The sequence below is a fragment of the Dasypus novemcinctus genome, chromosome 20 (assembly GCF_030445035.2).
Source record: "Dasypus novemcinctus isolate mDasNov1 chromosome 20, mDasNov1.1.hap2, whole genome shotgun sequence".
Lineage (NCBI taxonomy): Eukaryota > Metazoa > Chordata > Mammalia > Cingulata > Dasypodidae > Dasypus > Dasypus novemcinctus.
The window spans coordinates 12,571,352-12,578,885 of NC_080692.1; positions in this window are offsets into that span (position 1 = coordinate 12,571,352).

The window sequence follows — 7,534 nt, forward strand, 5'->3', positions numbered from 1 at the left end:
TGAGATCCTCACTGCCAGCCAGGTGGCGGGTGGTTCAACTTCAATTTGAATGGGAGTCTTGCTGTGTCTAGTGAAAACATGCCCCTTTTTGGTAATCCAATCTACAAAACTCAGTTGCAGGGACAAGAGGAACAATCTCCTAAGTGGGTGGCTGGGCGTGATGTAAGTGGATAAACTCATGCTTCCGCTCCCATCCCATACCTACTGGGAGCCCAGCAAATAAAAGTCTTTGATTTAAAGTATGCACTGCATCTTGGGGGATTGCACCCCATCCTCACGAGGCATTGCCTCCGAGCTGGTCCTTCAGCTGTACCTTCAAGGGTCATTCCTTGTTGTGTAAGGCTGCCAGCTTCTGAGTGGTGCAGGATGTGATATGGCCAGTGGACGTCATGATCATTTGTCCACTCCCACACCTCCGTGGTTGTAAATGGGTCTCTTGGTCTGACACAGTGTGTTAGGAGATGCCAGTGGATCAAAGAATGAGGGCAGGAAAGGCAAATCCATACTCAGAATATGTATCTCTTCCTACTAAATAGAACGGCTGCCCTTCCTAGGATGACAAGGGCCCAATGCAGTCCACTTGCCAACAAGGCGTAGGTTGGTCTCCTTGGAGAGTGGGCATCGGTCTCTGTAGCAGACAGGTTGGCTGGACACTGCCCAAACCCTTCCCGTTGGGAGGATTCCTCCTCTCTGCTTTTTTTCATGGCCCCACAGTCAGGCAGTAGAGCAGTCACAGTCTGTTTCTGACAGGCATCTACATACCAAGCCCATTTATCCATGAACTAAGCTCGGCTCTTTGTCTGCCCACATCACCTGGTCCTAAGGAACCCCTATGCCGCCCTAGTCTGCTGAAACTGTAATGGATGAACTGCGGGACTGGCCTGCCTTCTCCTGCACCTTGCTGTTCTCTCTATCCCTCTCCCTCTCCCTCTTTCTTCCCTCCCACCCCCACAGCAACACTTTACTTGAGCCAGGAGGGACCTCCCAGGAAGAAACCCCAAGTGCTCATGATAACTCCTAGGTGTACCACTTTTGTCTTATAATAGATTGCTGCTGGGCTCACTCTTCCTTTTGACTCTGTGGGTCTGGCTGAGCGCAATTCGTGGTGGGCAGTTCTGGTTGCATGATTACTTGTACTACCTCTCCACCAGCATGCCTCCTGGCCTCTATTATTTTAAGGTCCCCATAGTTCATCCCCATATTTCTCAAATATCTGCTACATCGATACATCACACCAGCTAGTGCACTGCGCTCCACTGTAATACCATTCCAGTTTATCACTGGTGAAGGTTTTACAGCCTACACAATCTGGTACTACCCTTGCACATTTGCTGGTTTTTTGTGTGTGCGCCATCGACCCCTAGTGATGACATCCTCATTGCCAGCCAGGTGGCGGAGAGTTCACCTTCCAGATCCCATCTCAGAACAAACTGGCACAAGTTGGATTCCCCAGGAAGCAGTCTCTGAGATGGAGATCCGCCTGCAGAGCAGTGGTCCTTGTGGGAGGGAACAGGTGGAAGCAGCACTGGGAGGGGAGAGGCGCTGCTGTTCACACACAAGCCCTCAGCCAACCCCATGAGGAGCATTCAAGTCCGTCAGAGTTGTCCTGAGTTCAGGAAAGGGGGCCCTGGCCTTTTTATTCCCACAGTGATCGGGCCTTGGATGTGGGCTGCCTCGGAAAGGGCCGAGGCAGTTCCCAAGAGGGTTAACAGCTGAGGGCTGCCTGCCTACAGCATTCCCAACAGCTGGGGGAATTAATCCCTCAGTCCTTCAGAAGGGAGATCTGGTGGTGTCTCATAGGGGCCACTGTGCCATAACACCATTACCACACTCAACAAATTTAAAAGCGTCTCGACACTATTTGTTCCAACGCCCTTTTTTTGTTTGTTTAAATCCAGGATCCATTCAAGAATGACTCATATCACTCATTGCCCTTGGTTATCATGTCTCCAGTCTCTTTTAATTAAATCAATCTTTTAATTAGATCAATCCACCCTGGTTTTTAAATTTGTCAGTTTTAAGTGAGTGATTGTTTTTTCATTTGATTAGGTTCAGGTTAAACACTTTTGGTAAGAATAATCCCACACAGGTGAGCCATATGATCTATACTTCCCACTGTATCACCCCAGAAGAGTCTGTTCCATTATTGGAGACTGTTTGATCCCTTGAGAAGGTAGTATCTGCCAGATTTCTCCCTTGTAAAGATCCCCTTTTTGTTATGAAATGAGGAAGGAATCTGTGAAGTGATACTTTGAGAAAAGGCTGCTCCCCCATACATTTTTTTTAAAAGAAAGGAGGTACCAGGGATTGAACCAGGAACCTCATACATGCAAAGCATGCACTCCACCACTGAGCTACACCTGCTCCCCTTCCCTATACCTTTTACCCAGTGCTTTTAGCACACTTTTCTCATTTCTTATGTAATAAATTATTACATTGGTGGTTACAAAGTGATTTTTCACTTCTATCATTGCTTCTACATTTATTAGTAGGCATTCTTCTGTAAAGAAGAGACCCTCCACCTTTTTCAGTATTGCTATGTGCTCAGGAAAAAAGTTTTTAATTTCTTCGAATTCATTAACATTATTCTTTTAAGGCTTAAATTGTCCCTCATTTGGCCAGTGAGAACCCTTCCAAGCCAGGACCTGTATTTGACCATGCCACTTCCATTTGTTGAGCATTTGATTTGTGACGTAAGATTTTCCAGGCTCACCTTGTGCTGTCCCTGCCCTAAACTTAGAATTAGCCATTTTTAAAGAGCCTTGGTTCCTCTTAGTGATGATGAGTAGTTAAAAAGCAAGATATGTGTGCTAGGTGACCCTTACTACTACAGGGTTATCTGTGCTTCAGGGCCCTTTTAGAGGCTAAAACTAGGGGAAAATGTGCATATGAATCATATGATTCACCCCAGTGGTTTTAATTATCAGTTATATAAAGATGATTCCAAATATAATACTTTAGTCCAGATTTTTCCTTAACTTCATGGTAATGTAACGATCTGCACCTAAGAACTGTTTGGATGAGCCCTATACAATTCAATTTAATTCATGTGTGATGGACATGCAAAACTAAACTCATCACTCTATATAGCCTTCATCTCAGTAATTCAACCATCTACCAAGATGCCTAAGTCAGATACTTAGAACTAAGTCACAGGTTGCTCTGTCTCAGCCCTCACAAAGCCTTCTCTGGGTCATTGGTATCACTCAAATTTGGACATTTCCTTTTTTCCCTATTGCCACTACCTTAAGTCAGGTCACTGTTTTTTTCCCACATGGATCACGGCAATCATATTCCTGCCTTTAGTCTTGCCCCCAACAAATCATCTTCCCAGCTCTATCAAAGGAATAGTTCTAGAATAGTTCCAATCTGATTGCACTCTTACTCCTTTTAAAACATTTCGAGGGGAAGTGGATTTGGCTCAATGGATAGAGCATCTGCCTACCACATGGGAGGTCCGCGGTTCAAACCCAGGGCCTCCTGACCCATGTGATGAGCTGGCCCATGTGCAGTGCTGATGCACGCAAAGAGTGCCGTGCCACACAGGGGTGTCCCCATGTAGGGGAGCCCTACATGCAAGGAGTGCACCCTGTAAGGAGAGCCACCCAGCACAAAAAAAGGGCAGCCTGCCCAGGAATGGTGCTGCACACATGGAGAGCTGACGCATCAAGACGACATAACAAAAAGACGCAGATTTCCGGCGCCGCCAACAAGAATACAAGCAGACATAGAAGAACACACAATGAATGGACACAGAAAGCAGACAACTGAGGGGGATGGGCAGGGAAGGGGAGAGAAATAAAAAATAAATCTAAGAAAAACAAATTCAGTGGGTCTCAAAGCCTTCATGCTTATTACAGTGCCATTGCTTCTTAAAGCCCGTAATGAACGCTTCCTCTCATCACTACCTCCTCACATCCCTGAGCAGTCAAACTAATTTCTTGACTTTGGGTCTTCGCGTGCTTTCTTCTAGAAATAGTCTTTTTAGTTTTGTTTTGTGAAAAATCCTTTGGGAATCAGGTTGACTTGAAGATGGCTAATATGTTGTAGTTGCTTCCCGTTCTATACAGAGCACTACTGCATGCTATGGGGATAAGAGACTAAAATGCCTAAAGACTGTCATCAAGGTGCTTCCAGGATAGTCGGGGGAACTAAGATAGGAACGAAACGATAGGTATCAGATGGCAGTTACTCTAGGAAAGGCACAGATGTAATGCTTCAGGCCTCTTGAATGTGGCAGGCAGAGTAAGGGGCCCAACGATGCCCACTCCTAATTCTTGAACATGTGGCTATGTTACATTTGTGGGAAAGGAAAATTAAGGTGGTTAACCAGCTGATGATAAGATACGGAGATGATCATGGTGGGCCCAGTGTAATCGCAGGGTCCTTAAATGGCTGAGGGAGCAGAAGAGTCAGAACCAGAAGGATGGCCCATGACTTACCAGCCTGGCTGGCTTTGGAAACGGAAGGCCATAAATCAAGGAATGCGGGCAGCCTCTAGGATAAGGTTTCTTAACGGAGTCAATAGGCAGTAATTGAAATTCAAAAAAACATTATTCTTGTGAGGATGTGTTGGTGTGGGTGTGATATATTTAAACGTTTTTAATTTACTTTTAAAATTATGTATTGTGTGGCCCATCTACACAAAATAGGTATGTACAGAATCAAGTCTGATAGAAAATAAACTTAAAAACACTAGCTACTTTGCTACTCTCAGCACAAATCATAGCAAAAATTCTTACCTAAATAATGGCTGAAAGTTTGGGAGTGGTGGGTGGCACAATGGAGAACCAGTGGACTAGAGGATTTGCAGGTGGGCAGCAGGTTTACAACTTAACACACGTAAATGGAAGGATCCCGGTGACAGCGACAATGTGGAAGTGGAGGGCTGGGTGGCTCGTATCTGGCCGCTATGCTACTGCCATCTCCCTCCCTCAATGTCTCTGCACCCTCTGGTATATTTATTAAATATTCAGTATAGTGTGCATTTAGTAATGGGTCCATGGTTTTCACCTGACTGGAAAAGGGGTCCATAGAACAAAAACGGTTAGAACTCCTGCTCTAGAAGCTGAAAAGGGAAAGAAAGCAGATTCTCCCCTCGAACCTCCAGCTAACACAGCTTGACCTTGACCTGGGTTGTGTGAGATGCATTCTAGACTTCTGACCTCCAGAATTGTAAGATAATAAATGTGTGTTGTTTGAAGTCATTAGGTTTGTGGTACTTTGTTACAGCAGCAGTAAGAAAATAATAGGAGAAAGTAATTGTTTCCAATCAAGGGACAGAGAGACTAACTTGTGGGAGGTGCGTTTCATTTAGGCCTTGAAACATGGGTAAGGTTTGAATAGCCAGAAAGGGGGTCAGACAGGCAGTAAAAGTCCTGAGGCCTTAACAGGGAACAGAAGGAGGAAATAAAAGACTGGCCAGATAATACACTACATGAAGAAAATGTTAGAAATTATGGAGGGGTTCATTTTGCAGTTTATCCTGTGGATAACAATCAGCACAGGTTTTGTGCGAAAAGGTGACATCTGATACTTTGTCATACTACTGTAATTATTGTTTTGTCTTCTTTAGGCTGTACACTTTGAAAAAGGAACTGTGTCCTTCTCATTCATTGTTAAGTCCCCTGCATACAGTGTAGCATCCAGCATAGAGTCAGTCCTCAATAAACAAGTGCCTTTTTAGAAGAGTTCATCAATGGTGTATAGAATGGATTAGAGCACAACTCTGAATATACTAAAACCACTGAATTGTACATTCAAAAGGGTGAATTGTCTGGTACATGAATTATATATCTCAACAAAGCTGTTTAAAATTAAGAGAACAGAGGTGAGAAGTGGATGTAAGGGAACAAGAACCTATTGCAAGAGCTGTAGCAGTGGGAACGGAGAGCAGCTGCTTTCCCTAGGAGCAGTGTCAATTGTTCACAAGATTTATAGACTGAATTTTCTTCTTGAGAGATGAGCTTTGACTGATGGTAAGAGCCCTGATCCTCAACATTCTATCCCGATGGATGAGGAAATGAACCAAAACCAACATGGAAAAGCTGCAGACAAGATGACAAGGTCATTGCCAACAATGGGTTCACAGCTGAGACTAGTGCAACCTAATTTCTGCAATGGCGTCTTTTTATTCAGTTGGTGCTGGCAGGATCTCAGTAACTGCACTTTTCAAGCTTGAGTTTCCAATATTGATAGTTTCTGGAAGTTGCAAATATTCCTTATTAAATCAGTAGAGGAAACAAAAGTTCATAAAGGGTAAATTCTTAGAAAACAGGATTTGCAATAATGGAAACTCAATCCTAGACTATTAACAGAGCTGGCTCATCAGGTACAGTCTAGATGGTTTCAGAAAAAAAAGGATAGTTTATTTTAAATTATGTAATGAATCTTACTAATGTAAAATTTATCATTGTAATTTCTAACATTTCCAGATTTATCTCCCCTTTCCCCTTTTCTTTGCTAGCAGTTCTCAAAATGTGTTTTTGAGCATTTTGATTCTAGGCTGTGTATATTTGGCTTTTTCTGGCCTGAAATGCCTTCCTACACTCACAAGTTTGCCCCAGTAGTTATTTCTACTGTTGGTCTTTGTCCCTTGAGGATTTAATTGACATCACTTCCTCCAGGCAGAGCAGCCTTCTCAGTCTTATCTTCCCCCCAAACTGAGTTGAGTGTCCCTCCTATGTGTTCACCATTGACAACATTTATCACATTTTGTCACCATCTGCTTTTCTTGCTAGACTGTAAGCTCCTTTAGGAAAGTGTTTTATTATTACTGTATCTTCAGAGCTCAACAGTGTCAATACATACAGGTTCATCAATACATTAAATTAATGATCAGTTTTACATAGATGAGGCCATATTTCATGGGCACAGCACTTGCGATGTGTCAGATGCTGTTCGGTTTTGCAAATATGCACTCACTTAATGCTCATAAAGCCCTATGAGTTAAGTATTATTTTAACCTCCATTTTACATTAAAGCAAGGTACTGAAAGATTATGTAACTTGTTCAAGGTCACACAGCTGGTAAGCGCTGTGCTGGGATTCTCACTCACTCTGCTTCAAAGCCCATTCTCTTAACCGCTGCTCTCTGCATATGAAACTATCTTCACTTACGTGTTCTTGGTAAAGCAATAAATTTATAAATCCTTGCTCAGTTTTATTTCTCAAGACCCTATGCTGGGTCGGTAAGAAAATTGTGCAGGAGAAATGGAAAATTTCTAATAAAACTTCCCCACACTGGATACTGGATTCCTTTATATATATAGCTAATCAGATGGTTTTTAAAAGTAGAGTGAAAAGCAAATGGTGCATTCTTATCCAACAGCAGTTGAAGTTTTCCTCATTTTAAATTTCTACACGTGATAGGTGACATCTTTTGTAAACAAAGAACTGTTATGGTAAATGAGTAAGCAATTAGATATCATTTACCTTCATTAAGTATTGTTAGACAAAGCTTTAGAGTAGGGAGGGTCAATCTCATACTTTGTTGGTGCAAATTTATAATCTTTTTTAGAGCAATTTGGCAGGGT